The sequence below is a fragment of the Dreissena polymorpha genome, chromosome 16 (genome assembly GCF_020536995.1).
Source record: "Dreissena polymorpha isolate Duluth1 chromosome 16, UMN_Dpol_1.0, whole genome shotgun sequence".
Lineage (NCBI taxonomy): Eukaryota > Metazoa > Mollusca > Bivalvia > Myida > Dreissenidae > Dreissena > Dreissena polymorpha.
Window position 1 is genome coordinate 47,304,629 of NC_068370.1, and position 25,890 is coordinate 47,330,518.

Genomic DNA, 25,890 nt, shown 5'->3' on the forward strand with positions numbered 1-25,890 from the left:
TTTAGGATCACCTTACGTCCGTTGTCCGTGGTGTGTCAACCTGCTTCAAATGACATCGCCTAAACTATGCCAATTTTGATAAAACTTTACAAGAATGATCATTGGGTGACCCTATACTAAAATTGCTTTATTTGTTCTGCTTTTGTTGCACAAGATGACTATCATTACTAAAAATAAAAAAAATCTTTAAGTGGCATATTCTTTTAAACCACTACGCCAAATTTGCCAAATAAGTTTACAGAAGTGATCCTTGGGTTATCCTTGACAAAATTGATTAAATCATTTCTTTATGATGCAAGAGATGGCAGTTGTCGCTAGAACATTATTGGATATTTTGACATGAACTAGTACACTAATTGTTCAGGTGAGTGTCTAAGGGCCATCGGGCCATCTTGTTAATATACCCTCTCAGAGCTGTTAACAATATTTTTTATATTTAGTTAAAAAATAACAGAAGCTATTAACATTTTCCCCCACTGTAATTGTAAACTATCAAAATGGCTGCCAGATTATTGTAAATAAGAACAATATAACTCTTATCAGATAGAAAAATTGGTGCTTTGAAAACTATATTGATATTTTATCTGTTTCTATGTATAGACGGCTTTGTAAATTTCATACAATGAGTAGTTGGTTTCCTATTGAACTATTACGCCATTTTGGCATAGAACGTAACCAAAGAATATGTACTTTGTGAAGTTGTTTAGGTGATGAGTTTCAGTACTGTTTCAGTCACTTTAAATCTACACGTAAAAAAATATTTATAAATATTTTAGAATTCATCCTCTTATAAAATGGAAAAGTTAATGAATACGTAATATACATCTGTACTTTTTCAAGTTAGTATTATTTTGTAAAATTGTTATGAATAATTTTATTCATTATAAATCATGTCATGGATTTTTAATTACATGTAAATCTTAGTATTGTGCTATAGTCATAATTCTTTTAATTACATTGTGAAAGTGTGACCTAGTGCTACTTTGACATAATATAATTGTTGTAATATCCTAAAATCTGTTGTAAGTTTTGTTGCTTGTTAATACAGTTCTACCGGTACTTGTTCTTGAGTTCATATTACTTTAGAAATTAATTATGTTAGATGTATGTGTTTACATCACACACAATTGTGATTCTACTGTATAATTATATAAGTAAATATGTCCAATCTAGAATCTGTTTTATACTGAGCTTTCATATTTGGTATGTAGCATTATCTAGAGGTCCGCTACCAAAGTTGTTCAAATTGTTCCTCTGGGGTCAAAATTGACTCCGCCCTGGGGGTCACAATTTTACATTGAATTATATAAGGAAAACTTTAAATGACTTGAACTGCTAATGGGATTTTGACCAAACTCAACAGAAATGGTCCCTGGGTAGTCCTCTACCAAAATTGTTCAAATGGTTCTGATTGGTTGCATAAGTACACATTGTCAAAAAAAAAAGGTTTTTAAAATGCAACTTTCAAAAATCTTCTTGTCTGAAACTACAAGACCCAGAGCTTTCATATTTGGTATATAGCATCCTCTAGAAGTCCTCTTCCAAATTTGGTTTAAGTTATGCCCCTAGGGTTAAAATTGACCCCGCACCGGGGGTCACAATTTTACATTGAATTATATAAGGAAAACTTTAAATGACTTCTTATCTTGAACCGTTAATGGGAATTTGAACAAACTCAACATTAACGGTCCCCTTACCACAATTGTTCAAATGGTTCTGATTGGTTGCATAAGTAGGTCAAGGGGTAAAAAAATAGGTTTTCTAAATGCAATTTTCAAAAATCTTCTTGTCTGAAACTACAAGTCCTAGAGCTTTCATATTAATTTCATGTATAACATCATCTAGAGGTCCTCTACCAGTATTTGGTGGACAACATTAGTGGTCCTCTGTAAATGGCTCCATTGTGACCTTTGACCTTTTCCTAAGGTGAGCGACCCAGGGCCCTTTGGGCCCTCTTGTTATTTTTCATTAAAGGGACTCTCTCAGACACGTGTAATTTGGGAGTAAATAAACGTTAAAAATTTGATATTCAACTTCCTCGTCACTATACCAAAGACCGCTTTCATTTTCCTTACTTATAAGTTACTAAAACCCCATGTTTTTGTTGCTTGGTGTGAAGTGAGCCTTCGCGCCAGTCTGTTCAACGTTGGGAAAGCCGGTTTATAAATAAACTGAGGAATTCTTTTTCGCGCGCCAAGCTATCACGTGACGTCTAAAAATAAACACTACACAGCAACATAGTAGCAAAGGGAAATAATCGTGCGCTTAGTTTGGGTGGAATTCTGAACATTTGATGTAGAAAATGCGAGTATTTTTTATTTTCCTTACCAAATTGACCAAGATTCAATAAATATTAATGTCTTCTCTATTTGTTTTTGTCATCGCTCGACCCATTTTCGTCTAACGCAAATAATGTATGCGACCATGCACATGTTCAGTAAACGTTTCCGAAGACCCACGTGACGATGGTATCTAAAAACACCACCTCTTATTCTAAGTTAAGATCGTTGTTTACAAAATAAACCCGTTTAAACGGTCTTACATATCTGCGATTTAAATGTTAATTTTCTTCTCTGTACAAATATGAGCAAGTTTGGAAAGCTGTCAATAATCTAGTTCTGTGTTACTTTAGAAATGTATGTTGTCGTGTTTATGGTAGAAGACAATTTATTTACAAAAAGTTAAAATCTCGATCTCTGAGAGAGTCTCTTTAACGAAAAACCGGAGAACAGTAGTAAAAATTATTTAAAATTTTGAGAAAAAGGCATTCATCGTTACCCCAAACCTTTATTATTATCAGCCATGTTTTTTTCATATCAGGGATGGTCTAAAACCCGTGGTGTCTGGAACTGTATATGTTCTGATTTTTTTACAAATAATGTTTTTTTGGGGGGGGCAGGTGGTTTTGGACAGGGGCGGGCGTGGATGAGAATCTAAAATATTTTTTTCTATTGCCTAACTGTAAAATAACATATCTTGAAAAATAAAATCCTGCAAATACTTTCTACCTGTTGTTCTGTTACATGTGTGTTGAACATTTCTGTGACTTGTTAAAATCCTATGGACAAATTTCTAGTCTAAATTAGCTTCTCAATTTAAATAACTTGTTCCTTCAAAATAGTGCATGGTTTGATATTGTACTATTTAAAATTTGAATTAATATTATCTCTAGTCCTGGCAAGTCTATGTTCTTTAAGTAAATTGAAATTAAAAGGTTTATTCATTTAAACATTTTGCAATGATTTCTGTTAGTTCACATCTTGTTAAAATGTTTTATACATGCATAGTTTATGCCTTGGTTAAATAAAATCTGAAATCTGTTGTGGGAAGTATCATACTATGTATTCGTGTTTCTGTTTGTAAAACGTTTAATAAAACTATTTAACATATACTGAAGTGTTTTATTTCTTTTTGTCGAAAACCAGGTCAAATCCTAGAAAAATCTTGTTAACACTCCGGAAGCCACCTTTTTGAATCAATCTAGATGAAACTTGGTATAAATGTATTTACAGAGACATGGATATTTATGTTTCTGGTATTTAAAATTCAATATGTGTCCGGTTTTAATTTGGGACATGCTTGGTTGGGGAAAAAGTAGATCACTAGGTTTAATATTATATTAAAAAAAACTTGTTAACACTTTAGTGGTCACATTCTTGCATCAATTGTCATAAAACTTGGTCAGAATGTTTGTCTGGACAATATGTAAGCCAAGTTCGATTTTGTGTCATGTGGGGTCAATGATTAGGTTGGCAAGTCAAGTGAAAGAGTAGATGTTGTTTTAGCCACCGCCAGACCCTGTTGTCTGGGTCAATGTAGGTCGCAGTGTCCGAAGGTATCTTATCATGTGATGCGGCTCGTATTTCTTGTGTTTCAATAACATTTCCGATACAGAGTTTTAGTTAACTCGTGATGGGAGACAAGTGGACTATAGGATTGCTTGAACCCGGCCTTCAATCGTCCGCCATGCCGTCCTAGTACACCGTATTAAGAGATTTTATAGATACTGTTAACATATGTATATATATCTAGATCTATATATTTGTTGGCTTCTGAAGACCCCCATTACAATTTATACATATTTACTAAGTAAAGGGGCATTATATATAATTATATATTATTGTAAAGGGGCATTTTTATAGACTTGATATACACATTTGTGGGTTTCGATATACACATTTGCGGGTTTCCGACTCTGCCCCTCACCATGGTCTCATTCAGTGACCCCGTAAGTGAAGGTATGTGTGAATATATATATATATATATATATATATATATATATATATATATGTGATGCAATTACTACATCTTCACTGCTTAATACTAGTTTGAATAAATGTATTTCATTTTGGCGTTGCAGTCCGGCTCCCTCTTCTACCTCTCACAACCAGGCATAAGAAGTCATTACTTCCAAATTAAACCAAAAAACAAAATCTGAAAAAACATTGCTCTGGAAATCATCTCATTTAACAAAGAACAATTCCGTAACACAAAACCGTTGTTACAAGTATCAGTAACACAGAACCGCTGTCACAGTAGTTTGTTTATTTAGTGTCATATTTTCAAGAGGAAGAGTGCTGAGCAGACAGGCGGTAGTACAGACTTAGTGTGCTTTATTATTTAAATATGTTTTCACTGTTTTTGCATTCAAAGTTATTTAGAATAATGACACTCTGATTTTCAAGTAATACTGCATTTCACATATCATACATGACATCTGTATATAAAATTATTTAGAATAACGATTTTTCTGACTTTCAAGTAATACTGTATTTCACATATCATCCATGACTTTTGACATTTGTAAGAGATGTTTGTAACCAACTCCACTACTCTTAAATTACAACAAATGCAAAATTGAAATGCATTTTATGTGAAGTTTTCTCTCAAATGCAAGCTGCATTAAAGGTAGCGCACTTGTAATGGGCACCTCTCCAAATATAATCTAATGTATTATTTTCTTAATGAGCAAACATTCATTGAAGAAGAGATTCATCATAAGCACCAGCAAGCAGATTTACAAAAATCATCAAAATTGTCAACAAGCATCATTAAAACATCCCTGTCAATTGGAATATCTCAGTGTGGAATAACAAAAATACCTTTCGAAATAGTGCAGAAATTATATAACAACGCATCCAAAATATTACAAATTGAAAGATATATTGGATGTGCTCCAGGCTGTGATGACAACCAGTACTTTGTAGTGAGTTTATCAAACCCCACTTCGCCACAAGTAGTGACAATTGTACAGTCAAATGGAATTTTAGTGTGTGATGAAAAGTGTTCAAGATGACAAACCTACAAAATATGCACTCATAACCTTGTAAATCTGGGCTACTCCAAAGATTCCTCACATGGCAAAACGGAATTAATCAACCTGGTATGAACCTTATGACAATTGCTACCCATAATTTACCAGTTAGAAGAGGTAATAAAACTACAAAGAGTACTTCAAGACACAAGGGAGCTTAAAAATCAAAACCTAAACCTCTTTCATACATGGATGATGATCATTTTGTTCTACCTTCAAAGCCTTCCGTTCCATCACCAATTTGTGGATCTTATATTATATTTTTAATGCAATTTTGCAATGTCTTAGTGTTTTGGATGTAAAGATCATCTAAAGACAATAATGAACTTCCACAAGCACCTTGTGATATGATAATGGTATCAAAAATGAAGCAAACGTTCTTTAAAGATGGCATCCAGAAGGAAAGTCCTGCAAGTAATGTGTACTTTCATTTCAATGAGAACTGCATTAAGAACATAGATTAATATTTCCTTCCCAGCTTGTTATTCTGTCTGGCAGATCTAAAACCTCATTTGAAACCTTTGCACAGGGAAGGATTATCACCTCTGGGTATTCAATGTGACTGAGGGCAGAAACAACATTATTATGGTGTACTTTCATCTCATCATATTATGCCAAACTTGTTTGGAGTTTCCAAAGAAATGCAGACAAATAGTGTTGTAATTATAATATTCAAAGGTTATTAATTTAGTAAATTGACACTCCTATTAGGAATATGTATTCAGATGTAATTAAAGATATTATAATAGTTGATTGCTGTTGATGAAATATGCTATTTCAAGAAATTACCAGTAACTTGTAGAAGAGTCAGGAAAAACAGTTATGTTCCTCTTAAAAGTGCAGTGACTTTTAACCCCTCAAAGAATTTACACATACAAGACATTAGTTTCCTTCCCTGGGGTGTACTGCTGTCAATTAGTTGGAGCAAAGTTATTCAATACCAAACCATCTTCCAGGTGCCATTAATACGCATGGCAGGCAGTCCAGCCCAGGCTATTTATCACTATTTTGAGTTGACCAAATGTGCAAACACTGCTGGCCCCGCTTTTGTCTATTATGATCAAGGTACTTGCAAGCCTCTACGCGATGACGTTTTTATTGCTTGTGTTAGAGATTGTCTAAGTCAAAGCGGCACTGACCCCGGAAAAATTGGAACACATTTGTTTCGGAAAGGTGGGGCATGTTTTTGTTTCAAGAATGGCATGTCAGCTGATACTATCAAACTGTTAGGAGATTGGAAATCCACGTGTTATCAATCATATATCAGTGACGATTTACAAACGCGAATTAATTCTGTAAAGGAGATGCAAAAATTTGTATGACTATTCTCAGCACAGTTCAAATTTCACTTTTTCTACTCCTATAATCCTACTTTAGGGTTTGGACATTTTGAACTTTGATATGTATAGTAATCAGGGATCATATTTTATTTCGGTTTTGTCGGTCCTACACCGATTGGGGTCATGAAAGACCGATTGAAAATCCCAAACAGTCGGTCCGATTCTGTTTGCTAAAATTCCTATAAAATCGATTGCAAGTTACACAATATACACGTCAACGCACACCTTTATTACAGTCTTATCTCGATTAGGTGTGATAAACTGATAAATCAATCGCTGCAGTCCAGTCTCTAAACCGGTCTGGACCGGTTTATTGCACTTCCGACCAAGAATAACAAACTTCAAATAGGGGATTAAAGACGGGTCCGAAATTAATGAGGGTGTTTGAAAATTTCTCAAACTGTAAAAACCGCAAAACAATTAAAGAGACTTAAGGCCTGTGATGTTCATATCGATCGATTATCGGTATCATTGTGTGTCTATTGATAGTTATTATTGGTATAGAGGCTAAGGTGACAGCGCACACTGGTATATAATCGGTCTTTGATGTTAATTGACGTGAATGTGAAACAAAACAATTTGTTGCGATTGTAATTGCATTAAAAAGAAATGTTTGTAGCTCATATGCGCGAATAAGTAATCTATTTGTTTACTGATGTGTATGTTTATCACACAAAGATATTACTTATAGACCTTAAATCTTAGATTTTTCGTCATTTTCATTGTAAAATGGCACAACGCAAGATTGTTGCGTGGTTTCAAACTCAATTGAAACCGAATGAAAACCGGAGTAGCGAACCGGTGTTACGTGCATATTCAGTGACTGGGAGTAGCGACCCAAGTTCACATGAGAACCGGTCTGGCAAACCGGATTCTCAAACAGACTGTCGGCTTGAGCAACCGATTAGTCTGCAACTAAGAAATGAAAGTTGCATAAACGAGACTTGGATTGTCGATTCGAATTCCGAAATTCTCTCTAGCCGGTGTGGCAATGGTACAGATTCGGATGTTTTAAGTGCCAACCCATTATCAAAGCGCAAGCGGGACAAGTCCCCTGCGCATGGTTCCAAAAAGGCAAGGCATGACAGTAGTAGTGACAGTAAAAATTTCACATCTAGTTGGCTGGGCAAATTTAGTTGGCTACAGTATGACAATGGAGCCATGTTGTGCACTATGTGCGTAAAACACAACAACCTGTCCAAATTTACGTCAGGTTCTACCAACTTTCGCAAATCTACATTGAAAGACCACGAGAATAGTAGTGGTCACAAAACGTCCATGCAAATGAAATCAGACATGTTAGCACAAAGGATGTCGTCTGTTGACAAAAGTATGTGCAAAAATGCTGACAACATTAGACTGGCGGTGTGTAGATTGATTTGCACAGTGTTTACAGTTTCTAAGTCAAACATGCCTATCGAAAAGTATCCAATACTTTGTGAGTTACAAGTCAGCAACGACACGCCTCTTACAAGATCTTTGTATCATGATGCAAATGCTTGCGTGGAGTTCATACAGATAATATCAAACCACATAGACGACACCTTGTTACAAAAAGTGAAAAGTAGCCCTGCTCTCGGTATCATGATTGACGAGAGCACAGACATTGGTTTGGAGAAACACTTGATTGTGTATGTGAACTATTTGCACGATGGAGACATGCACACTAGTTTCCTTACGTTGATAAAACTCAGTGCTGCAGATTCTGGCGTGGTATACAACTCGCTTGTGGGTGTTCTCAAGGCCCGTGGCATAAACCTAGAACGTGTGTATGAGTTTAGCTCTGACGGGGCCGCAGTCATGACCGGAAAACAAAATGGTGTGTCAGTTCGCTTTTAATCGGACAACCCATTCATGCTTGACATGCATTGTGGTGCCCACAGACTGGCATTGAGTAGCCTTGATGCAGCGAAGTCTGTGAAAGAAGTCGCATATTACGAAGGCATGCTTCATTCACTTTACTCGTTTTTTTGTCGATCAAGTAAAAGACTTGAGCATTTGAAAGTTTGGCAAGATGTTCTTGAAGACCCACAAGTCAAACCTACAGCTGTGCACCAAGTTCGCTGATTAAGTTTTGCTGACAGTGTAACGAATGTGAGAAAAACACTGCACTCGCTTTTGAAGTCAATGGAAAGCGATTCCCATGATGATGTCATGGCATTGTCATTGTTTCAAGTTTGCAGAACATACAAGTGTTTCTGTTTACATTCTGTTTCTGACACACTTCTTTTCTGACATCATGTCGAAACTTGCTTTGGTTTCAAAGGCATTGCAATTAGAGAAGCTTTCATACAGTCAACTTACTGGTACTATCCGAACTGCATGTTGTTCCATTGAACAGCAGCATTTGGTTGAGAAACCTTCCTATGGACCAAACCTGCGTGAATTTTTGAGAACATACGAGACGCAAGAGACGTTTCATGGGGTGTTAATAAAACGATCCCACAAAGACACACGACTGCCTGTTGCAGTATCAGAGTTTGCAGAAATACTGTTGAACAGCATTCAGGAGCGTTTCCCAAAAATTGAAATATGGGAAGCAATGATGCTGTTCAACCCGGCCGACTTTCCAAGCTCCACTAAATACAAGGCCGATTATGGCAATAAGCAAATCTCTGTGCTTTTGAAGCATTTCGGAAAAGAGATCGGTGGCAAATCACCGCCCGTTTGTGAAGAGGGAGAGGGAGCCCTCCGAGAATTTTCTCTGTTCAAAAATCACATGTTCGACCTCAAAGTGTCATCATTCGAGGGGCTTGCTGACAAAATACTGTCTCAAGAAGAGATGTGGGCAAAGTTCCCAAACATGACGGGGCTTCTTGCCATTTGCAGGGTGCTCCCTGTCAGTACAGTAGACTGTGAACGTGGGTTTTCAGCTCAAAACCTCATAAAAACTCGTCTAAGATACAGAATGGGTTTGGAAAATCTTGACAATTTAATGTGCGTTGCCATCAATGGCCCTGACTTGTCTGCATTCGAGCCCGAGGTTATTTACCAGAAGTGGCGTTCAGCGAAGAATCTGCAAATATTTTGCAACAACGAGAAGCTTGATAAGTTAATAAACATGTAATCCCATATTGTTCATTGTGTTGAAGATGCGCAGACAATGACAGGATTGTGTACATTTGCTATTCATTATTTGTTCATGCTTTTGGTGCTTTTGTATTGCCTGTTGCTTGTGCTGAAATGCATATATGTACTTGCAACCTTTTATTGTGAGGAAGCTGCTGACCAGTTCACTCCGAAATTGATTCGATCTGATACTTAAATAATTCGTTTTTACCCACTTTCTTAGCGGTACCACATTTTGTGTTTCGTTTCTTCTTAGTTTTATGCTCGCAAATTTTATGGCAGTTTTTTAGATCTACGTAAAGATGCAGGTCAGCGGCTTCATGCACAACATTTTTAAATTATATAAAAACTAGTAGAAATAAATCTTATCTTTATCTTATCTCATTATTAATGACATTCATGTATGATTGTACTATATCCTGTTGCCTAGTCCTAAATATTTATTTGTATTTATGTATTTATGTTTTAAGCACATGATTACTATTGCGTTGTTTCGTTATCACTTTGAACGGTAATAAATATGATAATATCAGAGATAAAAGAAAAAAAACGATTATTTGGTTTTGTTGTTGTCAGTAGCCAACCTCCGCACAGATGTGTTTATTTCCAAGCATGTTTGTAAGCTATTATCAAGTCAACAACGATTTAAAACATCGTTTACGACTTATGCAGCTTTATAATAGTTGACAACGTTGAATAAAATGTCTGTTGAAAACGACACACGAAAAAACATATAGCAAATGAAAAAACCAATTGAGAAAACTCGTATGTTCCGTTTAAAACAAATGCCAAAGGGAATTTAACTTGTACGTTTATTACGTGTATTAAGTGCATGGCAAAAGCAATGAAATATATAATAACGTATTTTTCATGATTTTCGATGTAAACTTTTCGGATACTTTTTCCCCATTTTAATCCGGACCGATTGGGGTTGCGGGAAAATATGATAGTAATTGTTTATTACATAAGATTATGCATTGTCAAATTATGATACACTGTATTTGTATTTTACATGAATGGTATGCGCACTATTGATTTTATGTATTTATGCGTATGATTTAAACTTTACATTTATTGCGCGCCCTTAATCAGTTGGAGTTTGTTAGTTAGTCTGTAGAATAAAGCTCCCTTTACCCCTCACAGTAGGTTGTTTGTTTGGTTTAAAGATGTAATTAAAGATATTATAATAGTTGATTGCTGTTGATGAAATATGCAATTTCAAGAAATTACCAGTATCTAGTAGAAGAGCGAGGTAAAACAGTTATCTTAGTGGAAAATAATGTGTATAAGTGCAAATTATTTATTTGATTCATAATAAAAATACATAAATTTAACGTCAAATAAAGTTATTATTCAGTGTTTTAAATAGTGTTTGTTTATATATTTGCATAACAAATGGGACATTCCGAATGGAATTTTGTCAAGTTAGCTTTTAAATCACACTGGTACTACAGGGGGGTCAAGTAGAATGTTTCTTTGTAATACAATGTGAGACATAATGCATTTTTTTTATGACTACGATGGAAGTCAACTGATCTATTGATCAAATTTTCAAATATATCATTGTTTTCTCGCGTTGCATAACAAAGATACTTTCCACGCGACCCACCTGTGAGTACAATCAATATTGATGATGCTACAAAGTACTAGTGTATGTCTTTTCAAAACTCCTCCAGCTCCTACAAAACTGTCAGGAGATAAATAAGTATAAGTATTTATTACATGTTTTCATATCCTTTTAAAAAAATTAAAATAAAAGTAACTTGTGACTTTTAATGTTTATCCATGCTTTTATGTATTGACATCTGTTTGTAATGTTTATGTACATTTTGAAAATAAAATATTGTTTAAACTAAAAGTCTCAGTGGCTGGTTTACTTTCAAAAATAACTTTCAAATTATAATGGTCTTACAGATGTCAATGAAATGATTACCAAAGATTGAAAACCATGTGCTCGGCGCCAAATGACCTGAATACTGATCTGTGCGCCGTAAAACCCAATAAGTAAATAAATGAAAACCATGTGCCTGTAATACTGTATTAACTGATATTGCTATTCAGGAATGACCCATTTACTCTTTAATTTTGTTTAATTAGACTTTATATATAAAGATGACACTGGATTATGGCGAGTTGTAAATAAGAATCATTCAGTGAATACAATCTCTGTACAAAAGTCAATCTAAGTATGTCCCGCTGCTGGCTGTTGCAGGGAGGTTGCGCTGTACTGGATACATAAATTTATATATTCCATAAAAGTGTGTTGGGTGCTCAAAGAATAAGTGTCGAAAAACAGCTGAATTAAAATATGACCGTTTATTTTAGGTTTGTCTTTCTTATTCTCTTATCTTCATCCAAAATCTTATGTTATACTGATTAATTTGTTTTAATGATGTCTTTTTCATTCGTGTACCATTAATATATTTTTCATATGGAGTCCATTAAAACATAAACCTGTCCATTCATATTAATTGTTCAGCAAAAATTTAGTCAACAAAATTATGTCGTATTATCTTCAGTATCAGGGGTGATTTGGTCATTAACCGCCTACTATTCCTCGGAGATTACCTCAAATTTTCAGGATCAGTAAGCAGGGTGGGTTGTCCTGGAATAACATGCTTTAGGGACATGTGATAAAAACATACACCAAAACTCAACGGACACACAGACAAATTCAAACATCCTCCAACACATAAGGTAAACCCAGGAGTGATAATTTTCTGCGGATCCGCGGAGTTCCGCGGATTTTTAAGTGCCCAAGACCGTTTTTGAGAAGTATTTTTTGGGGGGGTAGGAGGGGTAAACCCCTTTTTTTTTCAATTGTCAGCCAGCACTGATATTGATCATCAGCCAGCGTTTCTACATAACCAGCAGTTGGAGGGCAACACCAATGGAGAGTTGATCAAACTTGAGGACATGTATTGTGGACATTAAGTCAAGAAATTAGTACGTGCAAGTAACAAGGAAGATAAAGTGATACACAAATTTCTTAGTTCAGCAGCTTTGCTTACATAAGCTGTGCTGTCACAATGCAGACAAAAGTGCCCTTAAATAGTCCACTGTTGCGAGCATTGTCATGCATTGATCATTTGATTCGGCACCACTAAAAAGCTGTTAAAGGACTTCAGGGTCTTGCAAATTACTTTAAATTCCTGTTGAATGAAGCAGAGCAAGATACAATTCTTAGAGAAATTAAAGACTACAGTGTTGATTGCTCAGTTGTCTTCAGTTCAGAGGATGTCGTTGTATGGTGGCGTGCAGTTGAAAAGAATGGCAAGTATCCAACCTCGTGCAAAGTGGTGTTTGCTGCATTATCAATTTTTCATGGACCCATGGTTGAATCGAGTTTCAACATATAATGGGAGATGTTATTGGCAGCAAAACAGCAAGTCTCAACATAACTACCTACGTATAGCGCAATTGAAACAGTAAAATATGCATTGAAATCGAGGGATACAACAGCTATCAAAATGTTTAGACTAAGAAATCCTCTGACAGATTCAGTCGACAAGCACATGGCCATTAAGCTGAGGTCAGCAGCAGCCAGACTGCAGAAAACACGACTGAAAGCCAAACAAGCGAAAGATGGCTTTTAAACGTTTGATTCTAAAATATGTAATTACCTAAGCTGGTTTTATTAGTAATTCAATCTTACAGTACCGCCCCTTTAATATTTTTATTTTTATGTTACGGTGCTGCCCCTGGATTTTGTTCACGTCATCGTATCTTCGCTTGTCAATTACGTCATACGATATTCTTTCTCTTTTCCCAACTACATAGATTTTTCTGATGTCATCGCTTCATACTTAAATTATTGTAATCTACATGCATAGGTCATTGAGTTTTAAAAGTTCAATTTTGATCTCTCTGACAGGCGTTTCTTGTTTGATTTATGTTTTAGCAGTCACATAAACAACCAAGCTATGTAATATGGATCTTTTACACCCATTATTGCTGCTTCTTCCTATATTTGCGTGATGATGATCTGAAATATTAACTTCATGACGCTCAGGGGTCTAGCTAGGTTCAAAATTTTGGGAGAAGTCACTTCTCCCAAAGGCCAAAATAGGGAGAAGTGGCAACTTTTCGGGGAGAATTGGTACTTTTGCATCCAGTGGTCAAGCTTAGCTCAAAATTTCGGGAGCTGTCACTTCTGTTCAGTTGCGTCATAGGTCTTCATTTTACATGTATTTTGCGGCAAATTAAAGGAGAAGTATTTCCGTTCAGCTTTCAATCAACTCTTTACTTGTCTTATACCCCTCATTAAATTTGCCAATTATCATTAATCAAAAACAACTCTTATTTCACACTTTGGGGGAATACATTTACAAATACAAACACACACTCACTTAAGTGTTCATTTTTGTTATTGATGTATTTAACTGAGTTAAAGTTATATATTTAACACTTAACATGCTATTTATGTGATGACTGATAAGCTATTTCAATAATAGAGGCTGAAATGGGTGATGGAATTCAAAAGGCTACATTTCATTTATAATAAGAGATGTTAAGTGTACGAAAACTACATTTGTCTTATTTCTAATTGATTGTAAATTATTCTTGTAATTTTTATTATTTTTTTCCTGTACAGGTTAATCAAATAAAACTTCAAGTTTAACAAAACCAGTAATATTCATAACCTTCTTACTTCCTTGTAAATTTTAAGAAAATCAAGATTACATCGAATTTATATTGTGCTACAATTTTTTAAAATAAAAATTCATTTAAAGTCTCATTTTACAGCACAGATTCCAAATCTTACCCATAAATAAGCCCTATATTTATTGCCAGTGTGCTAGGTTAACTCTTTCCATTTGATCATTCCTTTGTATTGTTTTAATGGGCCATTTAACTTTGCTGAAGTATAGTTATTGGTAGCCAGCACAAGGCAATTAATCAAGGCTTCACCTATGAACAATTTTAAGAACTCTAGTAGCTCCCGACTGTGCATTTGAATGTTCAACTTTGCATGACCTGTAAATGGGGCAACTTCTGACTGAGAATTCTCCTGTGTCCAATTCTCCACATCAAATTGATTTTAATGGTCAATGTGTGGCACAAACAAATAATTAAAAGGTGGAGAAGTTATGTCGCCTTCATGAAATTAATTAGCGACATAAATATTCCCTTGGCGAGCAAATCGCCCACTTAACCCACTAGCGAGACCCCTGGACGCTATATTCTTAAATCTTTTTCTATAAAGAAGGAATGTAGTTGACATTTGTTCGTAGTTTCATTTCATAGTGCCTCAAAAAGTTGTAACTCTCTTGCTCTGGTATCTTTCCTACCATTGAGTAATTACATGGTAATTAAATTGAATACATTTTAATTCTCTTTTATTATTGTTTAATTTGAGTTACAATGCTATGAGGTTAAATTTTATTTACACTTTAATGCATCATGAATATTGCTGGGCCAAGTGTGAGGTTGAGCGCTCTAAAACCGGTTTAAACCCCCAATGCTTTGCATTGACCGTTCCAAGGCGGTGACCCAGCTTTATTCTTATATGTGTTTATGTTGTTTTGTATTGTGCTGTTTTGTGCTGTGTTGTACTGTTTTGGCAATCGGTCACTTGCCTTAATTAAAGGACCAACTAATTGTATATGATAAGAATTCAATACTGCTCCAGCAGCTGGAGTTTCACTTCTTTATATTGGAAAAATTGGTGTTCTTGGAAAAACTGTATCAAGTAAGACTGCTATGAAGTCCAAGCTAGTTGCCAGAGAGAAAGAAAACTACTCGAGTCATCTGGACTTGGAAGCACAACGTGCCAAGCAGCTTAAAGCAAAACTTGGGAGTTTAAAAGTCAAAAGAAAGAAAAAAAGACAACATTTGATGATCAAATGCAAATAAAAAGTGCTGGTGCCGGAAGACTTGTGCACAGGAGTTTCAAAAGAGATAATGCCATAGATAGAAAACGTGGGTGGTGCGGTGGTCGAGTGGAAGCACTCTGGTCTACCATTCCAGAAGTCCCCGGTTCATTTCCTGGCCGGTAGATGGGAAATTTCAGAAATGCTTCAAGTGTTCCCCACCCAACTAGTGATGAAATAAAAAGAAATACATATAACGTAACATCAGCGAGGGAAAAGAAGTGTATATCAATTCTGAGCTTCCATATTTTCTTTAATTGGATTTTAAAACTTCCATTTCAGACTACATGTAGATTCATAGCACTTCATGCGTCGTTTCCCTAATGGATGCACCATGACAGAGAAAAATCAGCTGTTTGGTCCCTTCATGGCTCGTCTCAGTGGATGCGTCTTCAAGATTGATCAGGGGAACTACTCTCTTCTGATGAGGGCTAAGCGAGAGGAGCTAATTAAACAAGGCGTACCTTATCCTTCTCATAAAGATGTCAAAAAACACCTCACATCTGATGAGATTCGCCTCCACTGTAAACAATCTACGAGAGCAGGGGTGGCGAAATCAAATGTCCGAGTTGCCGGAGTCGTACATTTGCTTGTCTGGGCAACTGATTTTTTTCAATTAAGTTGTCCGTGGACAACAAGTTTTTTAAAAGTCGGGTCCAGGTATACAAAAAAATACTTTGTATTAAAGCCGTAATTAAGTTTTACAAAACCGGATGTTGACAAGCGATTACATTGTCAGTGCTATTTGCGGAGCAATCAAGCTAAAATACGGGCACTCTCCTGCGCAGTGATCTCCCTTATTCTATAAGAGACCAGGAGCATGCCGCATTTTTTAACATTCGGCCCGACTGTTAGACAGTGTACAGACTGGTTTCTTTATTTTTACAATCAGACGGAAATAAAAAGTATCAAAGTAAGATAATCAAAACACGGTCTACCTTGTTATTTAAGACGACTTTAATGGTAAAAATGGAACATTAAGTTTTTTTTTAATCTTCAACAATGGAGCAGAAACCCGAAGCTTTGAGCAGTCCACCTCTCAAAAAAACTAAGAAAGATAATGATAAAAAATATGATCTAAGTAAATGCACCAGAACTTTTCAAGAAACTTGGCTCACAGATTTTCAATGGTTACCAGTTGATGATAATCAAATTGCTACCAGTAGCGGCGCAGAGCCTCAATCTGATGAGGTCAACATATTGGACTAGTTTAATTTGTTAAGATTACGATGTACTTATGTTCAACACATGTTTTAATAACACTAGCTTTGCAAGATTAAAAGTTTTAGAAAGTCTTTATATTGTTTATAATATACTGCTATAATGAATGTACTATTGAAATACAACTATAAACAAAACTAGCAAATCATACTCATTTTGATATATTCCACATTGTTTTACATTAATCAATAAATGCGTTTATAATTTATATAAACATTAACGGACATGTGTAGTTCAGCAACGGACAAGTTAAATTTCCTAAATGGTTGTCCGTGGACAAGTATAGTTTTTTTAGATTTCGCCACCCCTGGAGAGGAATCAAGGAGACAACGAGTCTCAAATTCACTTTAGAGAAATTACAATGGCCAGGAATTTCTGATCAAGTATAGGAACCATACAACAAATTGTCATCAGTATATGTTATTTATTTTGGCACGATTGTATATCACATGGTAATGCATGACGTCATTTCCTGTCATATTTGACATTGTAAAACATTTACTTTATTGATGTACATGACAGTTATAACTATGTAGCGAATTCATATTTGTAAACTTTGATAAAGCCCATATTAGAATAAAAGAGTGTTGTTGTTTTTTTTATGAAAATGTATATCTTTATCTCTACTGGATATTAAAATGAGTATTGATTGGCATAATTTACATTTTTTTAGGAAGAAGTAGAGGTACAGCCAACTGGGCAAGGAATGTCGGGAATGAACACGGACAGATTCTTTGGTCCGTCCTCTCACAGGGTGAGGGTCAAGGCCTAAAAAAACAACTGGACAGCATTATTTCCAGATACAGTAATGCAGGAGTCAAGTTTGTATTGTTTAAAATAACCCTATACCAAACGACAATTTATGGACGGTCGTAACTTAAAAAAGATTGAAGATTACAATAACAACTTTTATACAATAAGAAGAAACTGTTTTTGTAGAGTATAAATTCTGCATGTTTAAATGATTAAGTCTACAGTTATGATCAGATTATTTTCTAACTTGCACAGTGACATTACATCAGGGAGAGAAAATAAGTGTGTATCAATTCTCAGCTTCCATTTTTTCTTTAATTGAATTTTAAAACTTCCATTTCAGACTAGATTCATGGCACTTCATGCGTCGTTTCCCCCAATGGATGCACCACGGATAAGCATCAGATGTTTGGTCCCTTCATGGCTCGTCTCAGTGGATGCATCTTCAAGATTGATCAGGGGGACGACTCTCTTCTGATGAGGGCTAAGCGAGAGGAGCTAATTAAACAAGGCGTACCTTATCCTTGTGATAAAGATGTCATAAAACACATCACATCTGATGAAATTGGCCACCACTGTAAACAATCTACGAGGGGAATCAAGGAGACAACCAGTCTCATACAGAAATCAATAGCTTCTCTGGAAGGTGAAAGACGTAAATGATTAAACGTCTAATAACAGTTTAAGATTTATGAGCATTCTCATACCAACATATGTCTGCAGATGCTTTTAGCATTGGAATTTCACAAAATTCAATGCTTTGTTATTGGTCAAGCAGTCTGACTGATTGTAAGTCATTTGAAAAAGTAAAAATAAATAACTTAAAAAGAAATTTAACAATGAATTTACTTCTACACTTTAAACAGACATGAAGACATTGGTATTGAAATAGAGCTACTGAGTAATTCTTCAGTCTATGAAAACAAATGAGCTTGTTGTGGTTATTGTCTCCCATAACCCGACCATATACTTAATGATTTACTTCTTTAGAGTGAAATGAAAAGGGATATGAGTAATATACATATTTTGAATGGGATATATCAAGTCCAAAAACACAAATTTGCCTTGATATCATTCATTCTTAATAGCATGATACATTTTTTTTATTCATAACATTAGTTCAACTTTTTCTCACAGGACTGGACTCAAGTGGAGTACCCCTCATTGACTCAGTGAAAATGGCCGACATATGGGCCACACAGAGTCAGCACATTGCCTGCCTTCAGGATCCCCCAGGCGTTCAACTGTATGTCAAAGTCTCCACTGTGAGGAAAGGTGGCATAGAGCTCCCTGTGTACAAGTGTGCGAGGGATTCCACATCCCTTGAGAGTTTCCACAACCATCTAGCTAGGTTCATTCCAGGTATTAACCACTTACATATATAGTTGTCATTATGGGCAAATCAGGTTTATATCCATCACAAATGTTTCCCTCTATACACCAAATAGGTGCCAAGTTTGATTATTATCCTAGCTTTATTGGAACCCTAATACAACATTATTCAAAAAGGCAATTACAGTCATGGAATTTTGGATGCCATCTATTATTTACATAGCGTCGCCAAAGGTTCAACATTCCATATAATGACTTCATAATTCTGAAAGGAATAAGATGACGTTTTGTCAACTTGATGTCAAATTGTAAATTTTCATATGGGACATATTCTTGAACAGAATGTAAATGTAAATAATCAATTTCTTTTCAGCTGTATTTTCTGACCCATTTAACACACTCTTTTGGCGTATTCAGACAAATTTTTGCATCATGCAGCAGGTCACATTTGAAAGGTAATAACAAATGGAGAAATTTTTATTATGAGCAATTCCTCCATTTTTCACTAGGTTTCCCTGGGCTAATGTTGTATAAAACACTTCCTGTTCATATTATTGATAGTCCATACTGCTGTTTTACAGAAATATGTATCTTGATCCTTAAACATATATTATTCTATCTTTTCTGTAGGGACCATTGCTAAAGATACCAATTTCCAAGTGTACTTGATGGATGGTATATTCAGGTGGAACTCAGACAGAGCTTCAGAGGCCATCACTAGCCAGCCTGAAACCCAGGTTGCTCCGATGACATACAGTGGTCCACTTGAACATCACACCAACATGCTGTGGCAGGAACTTTGTGGAAGACCATTGTTTCCCGATTTCAAACCACTGGTCTCTAGTGTTTACAAACCAAATGTGGACTACGGACGGACGGAAGACGGACAAAGACCGGTCACAAAAGCTCACCTGAGCAATCCGGTGAGCTAAAAATGCCCGAAAATACACAACTCCAGATTGTGTTAAATGCAGTAAATGTGGACAAAACCGGAAACAATCGGCAACACACCAGTCGTACATTTTTAACATCTACTGCAAAGAATTGGAAACAACCATTTGAATAATGGCGGAAAGAAATTAAAGACAAGAAAGATCTAGAAAAAAAGACAAAGAAAGAAAAATAATCTATCACTCTAGAAATCACTGTGACTTAATATAGTGTGTGTGAGCTTCATGACCTTGTAAATGGACTCTCAAAGACCATAATGAAAGGAGCATTTGTCTGAAAAGTCATCCAAATAGAAGTAGTTCTTTACATAGAAGTTATGACCTTGAAAATGGACTCCCAAAGAACTTAATCCAAGTAACATCTGTGTGAAGTCACTGAAGTGTCAACCAAATAGAATTTGTGCTTGGCTGTGACCTTCATGACCATTAAAACCGACTAGGTACAAGGCAGAAGTAAAATAAGGATATACAAACCAATTCTATTTGGTTGATACTTCATACAGATTGTTTCATAATTTTAAGGACTCGAACCCGTTCTTTATGCTCAAATATCGACTGGCCACCAAACAGTTTCATAAATTGTCTCAAATGAATAAAACAATAATTCAAAGAGTGCATTAAATTAGATTAACATGCATATTATATTAAAAGTTTTGCTTTGTTTGCTTCCGACATCAACGGTCAACCCGCACAATTTGACGACAGACCTTCGCATGGCAAACCTAGTAGTCAACAATAGGCATTTCAATATCTAACGGCACAATTAGACGACGGACCTTCGCATGGCAAACCTGATTGATGGATTTAAGCATGGAATTTCTCGACTCCCAGTCCAAGCTGATATATCGGGACTTGAACCCGTTCTTTAAGCTCAAATATTGACTGGCCACCAAACAGTTTCATAAATTGTCTCAAATGAATAAAACAATAATTCAAAGAGTGCATTAAATTGGATTAACACGCATATTATATTAAAAGTTTTGCTTTGTTTGCTTTGGACATCAACGGTCAACCCACACAATTTGACGACAGACCTTCGCATGGCAAACCTAGTAGTCAACAATAGGCATTTCAATATCTAACGGCACAATTAGACGACGGACCTTCGCATGGCAAACCTGATTGATGGATTTAAGCATGGAATTTCTCGACTCCCAGTCCAAGCTGATATATCGGGACTCGAACCCGTTCTTTAAGCTCAAATATCGACTGGCCACCAAACAGTTTCATAAATTGTCTCAAATGAATAAAACAATAATTCAAAGAGTGCATTAAATTGGATTAACACGCATATTATATTAAAAGTTTTGCTTTGTTTGCTTCCGACATCAACGGTCAACCCGCACAATTTGACGACAGACCTTCGCATGGCAAACCTAGTAGTCAACAATAGGCATTTCAATATCTAACGGCACAATTAGACGACGGACCTTCGCATGGCAAACCTGATTGATGGATTTAAGCATGGAATTTCTCGACTCCCAGTCCAAGCTGATATATCGGGACTTGAACCCGTTCTTTAAGCTCAAATATCGACTGGCCACCAAACAGTTTCATAAATTGTCTCAAATGAATAAAACAATAATTCAAAGAGTGCATTAAATTGGATTAACACGCATATTATATTAAAAGTTTTGCTTTGTTTGCTTCCGACATCAACGGTCAACCCGCACAATTTGACGACAGACCTTCGCATGGCAAACCTAGTAGTCAACAATAGGCATTTCAATATCTAACGGCACAATTAGACGACGGACCGTCGCATGGCAAACCTGATTGATGGATTTAAGCATGGAATTTCTCAACTCCCAGTCCAAGCTGATATATCGGGACTCGAACCCGTTCTTTAAGCTCAAATATCGACTGGCCACCAAACAGTTTCATAAATTGTCTCAAATGAATAAAACAATAATTCAAAGAGTGCATTAAATTGGATTAACACGCATATTATATTAAAAGTTTTGCTTTGTTTGCTTCCGACATCAACGGTCAACCCGCACAATTTGACGACAGACCTTCGCATGGCAAACCTAGTAGTCAACAATAGGCATTTCAATATCTAACGGCACAATTAGACGACGGACCTTCGCATGGCAAACCTGATTGATGGATTTAAGCATGGAATTTCTCAACTCCCAGTCCAAGCTGATATATCGGGACTCGAACCCGTTCTTTAAGCTCAAATATCGACTGGCCACCAAACAGTTTCATAAATTGTCTCAAATGAATAAAACAATAATTCAAAGAGTGCATTAAATTGGATTAACACGCATATTATATTAAAAGTTTTGCTTTGTTTGCTTCCGACATCAACGGTCAACCCGCACAATTTGACGACAGACCTTCGCATGGCAAACCTAGTAGTCAACAATAGGCATTTCAATATCTAACGGCACAATTAGACGACGGACCTTCGCATGGCAAACCTGATTGATGGATTTAAGCATGGAATTTCTCGACTCCCAGTCCAAGCTGATATATCGAGACTCGAACCCGTTCTTGAAGCTCAAATATCGACTGGCCACCAAACAGTTTCATAAATTGTCTCAAATGAATAAAACAATAATTCAAAGAGTGCATTAAATTGGATTAACACACATATTATATTAAAAGTTTTGCTTTGTTTGCTTCCGACATCAACGGTCAACCCGCACAATTTGACGACAGACCTTCGCATGGCAAAACTAGTAGTCAACAATAGGCATTTCAATATCTAACGGCACAATTAGACGACGGACCGTCGCATGGCAAACCTGATTGATGGATTTAAGCATGGAATTTCTCAACTCCCAGTCCAAGCTGATATATCGGGACTCGAACCCGTTCTTTAAGCTCAAATATCGACTGGCCACCAAACAGTTTCATAAATTGTCTCAAATGAATAAAACAATAATTCAAAGAGTGCATTAAATTGGATTAACACGCATATTATATTAAAAGTTTTGCTTTGTTTGCTTCCGACATCAACGGTCAACCCGCACAATTTGACGACAGACCTTCGCATGGCAAACCTAGTAGTCAACAATAGGCATTTCAATATCTAACGGCACAATTAGACGACGGACCTTCGCATGGCAAACCTGATTGATGGATTTAAGCATGGAATTTCTCGACTCCCAGTCCAAGCTGATATATCGGGACTTGAACCCGTTCTTTAAGCTCAAATATCGACTGGCCACCAAACAGTTTCATAAATTGTCTCAAATGAATAAAACAATAATTCAAAGAGTGCATTAAATTGGATTAACACGCATATTATATTAAAAGTTTTGCTTTGTTTGCTTCCGACATCAACGGTCAACCCGCACAATTTGACGACAGACCTTCGCATGGCAAACATAGTAGTCAACAATAGGCATTTCAATATCTAACGGCACAATTAGACGACGGACCTTCGCATGGCAAACCTGATTGATGGATTTAAGCATGGAATTTCTCAACTCCCAGTCCAAGCTGATATATCGGGACTCGAACCCGTTCTTTAAGCTCAAATATCGACTGGCCACCAAACAGTTTCATAAATTGTCTCAAATGAATAAAACAATAATTCAAAGAGTGCATTAAATTGGATTAACACGCATATTATATTAAAAGTTTTGCTTTGTTTGCTTCCGACATCAACGGTCAACCCGCACAATTTGACGACAGACCTTCGCATGGCAAACCTAGTAGTCAACAATAGGCATTTCAATATCTAACGGCACAATTAGACGACGGACCTTCGCATGGCAAACCTGATTGATGGATTTAAGCATGGAATTTCTCGACTCCCAGTCCAAGCTGATATATCGAGACTCGAACCCGTTCTTGAAGCTCAAATATCGACTGGCCACCAAACAGTTTCATAAATTGTCTCAAATGAATAAAACAATAATTCAAAGAGTGCATTAAATTGGATTAACACACATATTATATTAAAAGTTTTGCTTTGTTTGCTTCCGACATCAACGGTCAACCCGCACAATTTGACGACAGACCTTCGCATGGCAAACCTAGTAGTCAACAATAGGCATTTTAATATCTAACGGCACAATTAGACGACGGACCTTCGCATGGCAAACCTGATTGATGGATTTAAGCATGGAATTTCTCGACTCCCAGTCCAAGCTGATATATCGGGACTCGAACCCGTTCTTTAAGCTCAAATATCGACTGGCCACCAAACAGTTTCATAAATTGTCTCAAATGAATAAAACAATAATTCAAAGAGTGCATTAAATTGGATTAACACGCATATTATATTAAAAGTTTTGCTTTGTTTGCTTCCGACATCAACGGTCAACCCGCACAATTTGACGACAGACCTTCGCATGGCAAAACTAGTAGTCAACAATAGGCATTTCAATATCTAACGGCACAATTAGACGACGGACCTTCGCATGGCAAACCTGATTGATGGATTTAAGCATGGAATTTCTCGACTCCCAGTCCAAGCTGATATATCGGGACTCGAACCCGTTCTTTAAGCTCAAATATCGACTGGCCACCAAACAGTTTCATAAATTGTCTCAAATGAATAAAACAATAATTCAAAGAGTGCATTAAATTGGATTAACACGCATATTATATTAAAAGTTTTGCTTTGTTTGCTTCCGACATCAACGGTCAACCCGCACAATTTGACGACAGACCTTTGCATGGCAAACCTTGTAGTCAACAATAGGCATTTCAATATCTAACGGCACAATTAGACGACAGACCTTCGCATGGCAAACCTGATTGATGGATTTAAGCATGGAATTTCTCGACTCCCAGTCCAAGCTGATATATCGGGACTCGAACCCGTTCTTTAAGCTCAAATATCGACTGGCCACCAAACAGTTTCATAAATTGTCTTAAATGAATAAAACAATAATTCAAAGAGTGCATTAAATTTTATAAACACGCATAATATATTAAAAGTTTTGCTTTGTTTGCTTCCGACATCAACGGTTAACCCGCACAATTTGACGACAGACCTTCGCATGGCAAACCTAGTAGTCGACAATAGGCATTTCAATATCTAACGGCACAATTAGACGACGGACCTTCGCATGGCAAACCTGATTGATGGATTTAAGCATGGAATTTCTCGACTCCTACTCCAAGCTGATATATCGAACTCCAAAGATGCAGTTGAATCAAACATGCAGAAAAAATTATTGACAAATACTATTATAATCATTAATGTGCAAATACACCATGCACGAAATATTCTTTAATCAGTCACTTCAACTCAACTCAAGAGACAGCAGATAGTTTAAATGAAAATAACAATAATAATTTTATATAAACAGAGACAGTTCTTTGATGTATGTATGTTTATAGCTAAAAACAAAGTCTGAGAGAGTAAATTTTAAAGTGATTTGGACATTTATGTCAATGTGCAACTGTGCAAAATATTTCGGATGTTTCTATATCTTAAATACGTGTTTTTTTGCCGTGATCGGTGGATATTGAAAACCAGACAGGGAATGAGGACACAGACCTGGTGAATATATTGCAAGAACTGGACAAGTGTGATCTGGATACTGGAATAACTGAACAACACTTAGAAAATGATGAAATAGACAATGTAGCTATGTCCGACTTGGAACAGTCCTTAAGTCATATTATGTTATTAGATGATAATGATGTTGATGTAATAGATGATTGTGAAAGTGATGATAGCGAGATTACTGAACATGTTTGTCAGTCAGTTGGTAATATGTATGAATCGTTTGGGTTTAGAAAATTTCTTGTCCCCCCTCAACTTTGTAGGCACCCACCACCAGCTTAAGGTAAAAATGATGACGTGATGAAAATCCAAGAGACGAAAGCTTAACTAAAATAGGGTATTCAGCTGATCCCACAAAGGCTGCTAACAGGATTCTCTGTGGGCCTGATAATAAAATATTAAAATGTGTATTACAACTTATGGATATGGATGAAAAGTATCATGTATTTCTTCCAGAGTTTTAATTGCTGCACCTGCGCAAATCTAAGATTACAGTACTATTTACTGCTTACAAGGACGCCAGACTAATGCAGCTTCTCAAGTTCATGAAAGAGGAGGATCA

At 36.2% G+C, this 25,890-nt stretch overlaps 1 protein-coding gene across 1 annotated transcript in view; it reads right to left on the reverse strand.

Annotated features, from left to right (window-relative positions):
• Positions 1-25,890, reverse strand: part of LOC127862132 (WD repeat domain-containing protein 83-like) — a 173,580-nt gene that overhangs the window by 34,403 nt on the left and 113,287 nt on the right. The window lies entirely within an intron of this gene.